Source organism: Mastomys coucha, unplaced genomic scaffold, assembly GCF_008632895.1.
Source record: "Mastomys coucha isolate ucsf_1 unplaced genomic scaffold, UCSF_Mcou_1 pScaffold1, whole genome shotgun sequence".
NCBI classification, from domain to species: domain Eukaryota; kingdom Metazoa; phylum Chordata; class Mammalia; order Rodentia; family Muridae; genus Mastomys; species Mastomys coucha.
The window spans coordinates 53354153-53364034 of NW_022196891.1; the positions used below are offsets into that span (position 1 = coordinate 53354153).

The 9882-nt window shown below is 45.7% G+C and overlaps 1 protein-coding gene across 5 annotated transcripts in view; it reads right to left on the bottom strand.

Moving 5' to 3' along the window:
• The window catches only part of Fam163a (family with sequence similarity 163 member A), a 94599-nt gene that overhangs the window by 83774 nt on the left and 943 nt on the right, over positions 1-9882 (bottom strand). The gene's annotated exons all lie outside the window — the stretch shown is intronic.

Below are 9882 nucleotides of genomic sequence, written 5' to 3' on the forward strand. Positions count from 1 at the left end.
TGTGTGTAGGCTTTGCTGTCCTGGAACTAGTCATGTATATCAGGCAGGTGGACAGAGACCCACCACCTACCTCTGCCTCCTGAGTGCTGGGATTAAAAGTGTGCACCAATATTGCCTGGTTGTCTGTTTTGTATTTCTATAAAAACGCCACTGGGATTTTTAACAGGGAAAGAAAGGATTAAAATTGTCCCTGTTCACAGAAGACACAGTATGCACACAAAGCCCCAAAGGCTCATATAAATGTTAGAACTAACCAATGAGTTCACCAAAGACATTAACTACAAAATCAGCAAAATTGAATTGCACTTTAGCAATGTTAAGCCTTCCAGCCTGTGAATAAGGTATAGCCTTCTGTCTGATTGTGCCTCCTTTAATGGATGTTTTGTGGGGTTAGTGTACAAAATTCCCCCTTCCTTTGTTAACTTTACTTATTCTTGAGCTGCGTGTGTGTGCGTGTGAGTGTATGTAAAGTGTGACTGTGGTCCTAATCAGGTGGCTTGATAGTTGATATATAGAGATGTACTTAGGGCTGGGGAGATGGGGAGGAGTCTGTGCTGCATAACCATGAAGAGCAGAGTTTAGATCCCCAGCATGCCTGGAAAGGCACAGCACAGAGGTTCAGGTCTACAGCTACAGCTCTGGGTCTATCGAGGATCCTGGGGGGTTGCTGACCATCTAGTTGCCTGACTATCAAGATCCAGGGTAAGAGAGACTGTCTTTAAGAAATGTGAATAGTAATAGGAGACATCTGGTAATGACTTCTGGCCTGCACACATTCATACAGAGGTGATCGTGTCTACATGCACATGTGTACTTCCCCATATACTACACAACGTACTCACACACATACACACACTCACACACTCACTCACATACACATACACACACACTCACATACACTCTTACACACACTCACACACACTCTTATCCACACTCACATATACACACTCACACACATATACACATTCACACACATACACACACTCACACACCCACATATACACACTCACACAACCACATATATACAAACTTACACACTCACACACATTCATACTAACACACACACACACTCTCACACATACAAACTCACAACACTTTCACACACACTTACACATTCTCTAACACACACATACACACTCATACACACACTCACACACATATACACACTCACACATATACACACACACTCATACACACTCTTATACATACTCACATATACACTCACACACACATACTCACACACATACACACATACTCACATACACACGCACTCACACACCCACATATACACACTCACACACCCACAAACACACACTCACACATTCATACTAACACACACACACTCACACACACATAAACTCACAACACTCACACACTTACACATTCTCTAACACACACTCACATACACACTCACACACACTCATACACTCACACATACACACTCATACATACACACTCACACACATATACACACACACTCTCACATACACTCACGCATAACACATACACACATATACAAACACACGTGTACATGCACACACACACACGGGGTGGGTGGTGCATTATCAACTTTATAACTTGTTCTCTAGTTCTAACACTTTGTGACATTGGGAGGGTTTTCCTCACATAAGGACAGTTTTACTCCCATCTTCCCTACTTGGGTGCCTTTCTTTCTTTTCCTCCCCTAAAGGCTCTGACCAGGATTTATGCTGTTATGTCGGGTATGTGTGCAGTGTGCACGTGTGTGTATGTATGTTCTCATGTGTGTGGGTCTCTTTGCCAGTGTGGAAGCCAGGGTCATTGGTCTGCAAGCTTCCAAAGATTCTCCTGTCCCTGTTCTCATCAAGCTTTCTGTGTTCTGTGGATCTGAACTCAGGGTCTCATATCTGCACAGCAATGCTTTCCCCACTGAGTATTTCCCAGCCCCAGAATGATCTTTTAAAAATAGAACTTCTGATTATGTCACAGCTTGACAATTTTCTGCTACTGTGACAAATACCCGAGAAAGTCAACTTAAAGGGAAGAAAAGTTTATTTGAGCTTTGAGCTTCAGAGGGAACATTCCATGTATAGCGGAAGCTATGACAGCCGAGCAGCCCAGCCCACTGGTAGCTGGAAGCCAAGAGCAGGAGCAGAGCAGGGAGCTAAAACAGGATGAGGAGCAGGGACAGGAAGAGAAGGAGAAGGGGGGTTGGAGGGGGACGGGAGGAGGAGCAAGAGGAGAGAGGTGTGAGGGAGGAGAGGGGAGGGTGGGGGAGGAGAAGACCAGCTCTAGCAGGCTTTCTCTATTTTCCTCTCTAATTCCATCCAAGGCCCCTAGCCTATGGGATGGTGTTGCTCACATTCGTGGTGGATCTTCTTGCCCTTGATTAAGATCCTCTGGAAATGCCCTCCTCCCAGCACCTTGACTGGGCTTTGTTAACCCCTGCGTGCTTCTCAGTATGGTGAAGTTAAGCATCAATGTCAACTGCTGCTTCGTCCTCAGAACCAGTCATCAGCATCCTTGCTGTGACTAAGACTGTGTGTTCCTTACCTCTTCTGCTCATCTCAGTCTTCGTGCTCTATCTACATCCACTGGCCCCTAGAACCCTGGATACCATGCCTTCCCTAAGAATAGCCTTTGGCTCCTTCCTGGAATGTCCTTGTCCATCTTCGGAGCTCTTCTCCCTGCTAAACTCCTCCCCTCCTCCCAGATATGCTATTAGAAGTATTAAACTCCTGTGATACCGTGTGGGTTCTAGAGCTTTAATCACAGCATCTCTTTAGGTGTCTTTAGCAATCAGTTTGTTTCTCCTGACCAACTTCAAGTTTCATGAAAATTGGGATATTGGCTATTTTTCTTCCTTCTCAACCGTGCATCCCGGGGACATTTGACAAATACTTGCTGGTGTCTTGAAAATGCAATGCTCACTTTCCTGTCCAATCCCATATGGCTTCCAGCCTTGTCATTTCCTGAAACTGTCCTTGCTAAAACCATCAACAACCTTCAAATACCAATGCTTCCTTGGAGTCCTGGTGTCCTACCCGTTGGTGTGAGGGTTTCCTGCATTAAAATAGAATGTGGGTAGTATCCCCCCAGTTTATAGGAAAAGAGTGGGCAGATGGAATATTTTTAACCTAATGTTTTTATTTCCTAAGTTTTCTTGACAGTTGGCACCTGTAGTAGAATCTAGCACAAGATGTTCTCCTACTTAGCTCCAAACTATGTTTTCAGTAATTGTAATCTATGAATATTTCATAGTTATTCTCCAAAAAGAACCACAATTTTCCTGGGTTTCATTATATGAACAAATTTTGAGCCCCACTGGTCAAGTCCACGGGAATATTTTTGGTCCTACTATTTATCATGTTGTTTGTTTATTCATTTTTAGAAACCAGTACTTACTGAGCACATATTATCTCTTCAGGCAGTCTTTTGTCCCCGATTCCCCTGTGGCATCTAACACCCCCTGTGATCTTGTCCATGCACTATGTGCCCCCGGATGGCACAGAGACCATGACCAACTACATCCCCTTTTTCTCTCCCCCATAATCAGACTACCACTTGGGGCACATACAAAAGTCATTTTGTTGACACCTAAGTAAGGAAATGAAGAAATGAAGACAATCTTTGTCCTGTCCCTGTGCCTGTGTCCCCACTGAAGAATTCTCTGAGACACAGCAACTGGGGACAACAGAAATGATGATCTTCACTGTATAATATATAAAATACCATCTGCTTTTTTTCCAAATAAAGCTGACCTTACATAACTAAGAGTCTTACAGGTCAGGAGCACTTCACTTCTAATATCTATAAGGTAGCACCAAAACATAATGCTTTAAATGCACACACCACACACACACACACACACACACACACACACACACACACACACACACATTTATAATGATTGTAGGGATATAAATAGTTCCCCCTCTATAAATATTTTTAAATGCCATAATCTGCAGATAGAACTTGATAGTGCAGCACTTTCCTAGCAAGTGAGCAACCCTGGGCACCAGTGGAGATAGAGAGAGAGAGAGAGAGAGAGAGAGAGAGAGAGAGAGAGAGAGAGAGAGAGAGAGAGAGAGAGAGAGAGAGAAAGAGAGAGAGAGAGAGAGGAAAGAAGAGAGAGGAGAGAGGAGAGAGGAGAGAGGAGAGAGGAGAGAAAAAGTAGAGAAGGAAAAAAATAGCCCTGTATTATGCCTGTGGCAGAAGCTAGATAAGTAATGAGATTATATTCATGTCGCTTCACTTCGTATTGTGACCTTGTGTTTGGCCCAAGCCACTCTCTTGGCTTTGCCCTTTCTCCTAGGTCAATCAGAATCACCGTATCACCTAGGTCTACTTCAAGGGTCACTTCCAAAGGACCTTAATAATCTACCAGAGTCACTTGACCAGCCTCTGGTCCACTTAGTTGCTTCTTCCCCTGACAGCATGTCACCTGTTTCTTTACTTACCATTTCTTCTGGTGATGTGAACGACCCTTACCCATACTGCCTTGCAGGTATCAAGACTCTAGAGACCATACCTTGCTTGGCTCTGATTCCCTGGAGTCTTGAGCAATACATTTCTTCTCTATTCAAGTGAGTGGAACTGACCATTCACTACCAGTATGCTATATAAGCTTTCTCTACTTCTTAAAACTTGTGGGCTTTCCAGCTTTCCCTTGATGGCTGGATTCTAGCAGCCTTGGCTGAGAGCCCAGGACATCTTCTTGCTCCCACCTCTGTAGGCAACCATAGGACATCAAAAAAGCAATTGCTTTGTGTGCTTCAGGATTTATTTGGGGAAAAACTCGAGCTCTCTCTTTCTGAAGTGGAAGTCAAAGGTGAGTTCTCACAGATGAGCTTCAAGAGAACAGGGCTCTTAGAGGCCTTGGGATGTTTCTTCTAAACATCACACAGACTCCTGGCCTACACCTGAGGCCTGAGGGATACTCCTACTGAATGTTCTCCTTGCTACAGACACAAATTTCTATACCACTAGTATCTGAACCAAAGCGATGACAATCACCTTTCTCTGGGCGATGTCACAGGCTGTCTCAGTCCTATCCTTTATATATGCACGGGGATAGAAGAGAGATGGGAATCTGACCAAGAGAGCAGATAGTTTTGTCCCTGTCGTGCAATGTGTACAAACTTAAGCATATTGCATTGCTTCCAACCATCAAAGCATGTGACTTCCAGCCACATCTGATTATAGCCCACAGCAGGTCTATCTGTGCCCAGATGATGCTGGCTTATCTGGCTTGGAAGATATTATACAGAGAACAAGAGGTCTGTGAGTGGCAGAAGAAAGATGTGTTGCTTCATCTCAGAAAGAGTCTGAACTCTCATACAGCTAGGTTCAAGAGGGCAAATAACAGTCTAAGCAGAGGACTTTGTTGAGTGTCTGGGACTTAGAAAGCTTCCGGTAAAAATTAGAGATGCCATCTTGTGGCTGGAAGACAGTCTGTTATTCATAGCCAGCCCTACCTGAAAAGGGGAGGACTGTGTCTAATACCCCACCACCTCCCCTTCTGCAGTCATTACTTCCAGGCTGGGTTGCCAGGGTACAGGAATTCTTAGGGGCAAGGAAGTAACCTGGGCATCTTCTCTGATGTAATCAATGGGAAAATCAGGAGTCTCTACTTAATGCAGTGAAAACTTCCTTGCTCAAATACTCTGGGCAACATAACCCTGGACCTCAGAATGATTTTCTTGTTGATTAATTTTAATATGTTTGTGTGAGAGTATGCCACATGTGTATAGGTGCCCACAGAGGCCAGAAGGGGGCATCAGATCCCTGGTGCTAGAGTTACAGGCAGGCTGCTGCACATGGGTACTGGGAACTAAACTCTGGTCCTTTAGAAGAGCAGCAAGTGCTCTTAACAAGTAAGCCTTCTGGGCAGCTCAACCCCAGAATAATTTTCAAACCTGTGGTAGTGGTTTTGAATAAAAGGCTTAGCAGGTATGGACTTGTTGGAGGAAGTGTGTCACTGAGGGTGGGCTTTAAGGTTTCAAAAGCCAAGACAAGCCCAATGGTTCTCTCTTCCTGGTGTCTGTGGCTCCAGATGTAGAATTCTCACTCAGCTCCTTCTCCAGCACCATGTCTGCCTGCATGGTACTATGCCAATAATGGACTAAGCCTCTGAAACTGTAAGCCTGTCCCAATTAATGTTCTCTTTTTAAAAGATCTGTCATGGTCACAGTTTTTCTTCACAGTATCAGTAGAACACTGATGAAGACACCTGCTCTTTCAAACATGTTCCCTGCTTCCCATCGCTGGTCCAAATGCAACCCCCAGAATCAGACCTACGTATCTCCTGTTGTCACTGCATTCCTCATGGTCCATTACCAAGGACTGCTGTGCAACCCCCTGTCCTGTGATAACAGTGAGACCACAAGAAGAAAGATGGCTCTGCTTGCTCGGGTTGTTTCCAAGGCTAGATGAGCATGCCTTGTCTACCCAGCTTAGACAGCCTTCTGTCCAAACACATCTCTTCTTCCCTGCTTTCTAAGCACAACCCTGAATTTCAAAGGTGTTCTGAATGTCCCTTGTCCTTTGGCTTTGATCCAAAGGAACCTTCCTGGCCAGCACAAAGTGAGAAGCATCACCAACTGCAGCTGAAAAAGTGCTTGAGGGACCGTGGCGGGCACAGGGCAGGGAAGGAGGGATTGTGCTTGAGGGACCGTGGCGGGCACAGGGCAGGGAAGGAGGGATTGTGCTTGAGGGACCGTGGCGGGCACAGGGCAGGGAAGGAGGGATTGTACTTGAGGGACCGTGGCGGGCACAGGGCAGGGAAGGAGGGATTGTGCTTGAGGGACCATGGTGGGCACAGGGCAGGGAAAGAGGGATTTTTTTTTTTTATTTCCCATAGTTCTACATTCAAAAGAAAAAAAGGGTTTACAGTTTCGTGAACCCCGGGAACAATAGATATTGTTACACTCTGTGTCTACTTATGTCTATCTTTATCTTCTTTTATAACATAGTATAACTTTCTATATATCTTATGTTCTCCTTGGAAAATATTCCCATCAATTATATGGGAGGCTTCCCAATTCTTTCCCTATAGATGAGCAGGGTAGTATTTGACTGTTTGGAAGCAAAATGAAATATTCAACAAGCTTCCTTTTGATGAACACATAGACGTTCCTTTCATACTTAAAATAATGCTATGATATTGTCCTGCTTTTGTGTTCATGTGCTAGTATAGCAAGGAGCAAGTTAAATCCCTAAAAATGGCATCAATGGGCAGATGAACCAGGATTTTCTAATCTGGATGGGTGTGGTGGTTTGAATATGCTTGGCCCAGGGAGTGGCGCTGTTAGAAGGTGTAGCCTTGTTGGAGGAGGTGTGTCACTGTGGGAGTGGGCTTTAAGACCCTCATCCTAGCTGCCTGGAAGTCAGTCTTCTCCTAGCTGCCTTCTGAACAAGAGGTGGAACTCTCAGCTCCGTCTGCACCATGCTTCTGCCTTGATGATAACGGACTGATTCTGAACCTGTAAGCTAGTCCCAATTAAATGCTGTCCTTGTAAGAGGGTTGCCTTGGTCATGGTACATGTTCACAGCACTAAAACCCTAGCAAAGATAATGGCTATTTCCAAAATGTCTCCAAAGAGGTTGGACCATTTGACTTTCCTTCCAGGAACTTAAGAGAGAGCCTGTCTGCTCCAAACTTCATGAGCCCTTACCAGTCTTTTCACTGTTTAATAACTAAAGTGGGGGTGTGTGCATGTATGTGTGTGTGTGTGGGGGGGGGTCTATGTTACTGTAATTTTCACTTTGCATGTTAAAGCCAGTGAACAGCATCTGTGTTTTCTAGACAGTACTTTCCCTGAAATATAATGAAACCACAAACATCTGTCTGTGAAAAACAGTGCTTACTCACAATGGTTCTGGATTGGGGCACCACAGGGTGTTAGTTTTTATGGAGAGAAAGTAAGTAAAATCCCATGGCAGGATGAGGGTATTGGAATCTAAGAGATTGGGCTTCAGGCACAGCTCTGCCACTTACTAGCTTTATGATCTTTGTAAATTATTTTATGCCTTCCAAATTCAATCTCCTCCCATTAAAAATGGAGGTCATATTGATTTTGCAATGTTTTGCATCTGGAACACAGAAGACACTTAATAGTGGCACGCAAATAGTGTTGGCTTTCCTGGGAGTTAATAACTAGGAATAATGATCAGAGTTAGCTCCTGGGTACTTTTCACAAAGGATGCTCACTCCCTAGCCAACATCAAACGGCTTTTCCCCCCTAAGTGGTTAACTAGAGCCTTCCCTATTCTGAGTCTCTTAGCCTCTTTCAGAGACTGAAGTAGATCACTCAACTCTACTGCAGGCCTCTGAGTGAAGGCTAGCCGCTTGTCCCTGGGCAGTCTTTCCTTGTTGCCAGAGGGTGTTTGTATACAAAGGGAGGAGGACCTTGCTCCTTTTCAATTACAGATGGGCAGGAGAGAGATAACACAGAATCCTCATGTGATGCAAACCTTTTCAGGATATTATTTCTGAGGTCACCAAAGGCAAATTTTGGCAGCAATGCCCACAGCCAGCCATGGTTTCTATTTGCGCCAGTAAGCCTCTCCTCAGAGGACCCAGAAGTTTTCCATTCGGGCAGATAGCACCTCCTGGCATTCCCTAGGACGGTGGAAATTATGAGCATGTTTCTGGAGTGAGCAGGGAACTGAGGGGGTGCTGCTGCGGATTTGCCTAGTGCACATCTGAACCACCAGGAACCCACACTTGGTTTCTCTCTGGATACTGACCTGACCTGTCTCTGTAGGCTGGCTTAGCTCCTCTCCTGCAATGGGGGCTGGGAGAGGAAGCTGGGAATTAGAACTTAGCGGAGTGTCCTTTGTTCCTTCTTTCCTTTGGCTGGACTGAAAGGGACAGGATTAAAACCTCTGTGGCTTCCAAAACATCCTTCGTAATGGAAAGGGGCTGCCATTTTCTCCGAAGACTGCAAAGCCCAGGAACTCTTTAGCGAATTGAATGTGCAGTATCTCGTCTCCCATCAATGTTTCCTCATACTGTCTCCTATTGTGTCTGGAATTGTCTCTCTTGGGCCTGGCTCTGACACAGGCAGGACCCAGAGATCCCACAGCACACATCAACCTCTGCCAGTTACGTGGCCGCCTCCCTGGAATCGATCCCTCAGCCTACTTGAAAGAACCCCCATTCCTGTTCTCCTACAGTTTGGCCAGTAATGTGGTCCTGAACTGGGAGAGCGTCTGCTGTCCGCACAGAATAGAAAACCCAGAGAATGTGTCTGAATTGGTTATCTGCCACATCAAACTTGTTAAGAAGCACAAAAGTCCAGGGCCCCACAGGTCCACGCAGAGAAAAGGAAGGTGCTGGTGAGACCAAACGCCAAACCAAAAATAACGCCCTCCCCTACTCCCCAATCAAAATCAAAGGGGATGAATATTCCTGGGAGCTGATGGTTCTCAGCTTTCTCTCCTGCCTTTCTTCTTTGCCTTCTAGATCTCAGATCTCTGAGGATGCCACCCTTCTAGGGAGTCTTGTAGAGCACCAACATCTAGCAGTAAAGCTTAGGGTGACCAGGACCCAGTAGCAGACTCCAAAACCTGGTCTCTATTTGGGTCAAGCCTTGATGCCGCTATCCGAAGCTTCCTTGCGGCTGATGGGTCCGAGGGTTCAGAAGCAAGCAGGCAACGGACCGGCCAGGGAGCTGGATTTCTAAACAGCCAGGAACCTCTGGCTGCCCTGGACCCGCTGTCGCTGGCAAAGACAACTGTCCCCGAACTCCCACCGGTTGTTATGCCCACACATCCCGCCCCTTGAAGCACCTCTGCTCTCATTATTTCGTAAAACTTCAGGAAAATCCCTAGCAAGCCTGCTGGAACCTGGAGGCATCCACCGACGGCTGCCCGTGAGAAGGGCAGCGCCCTCCAACC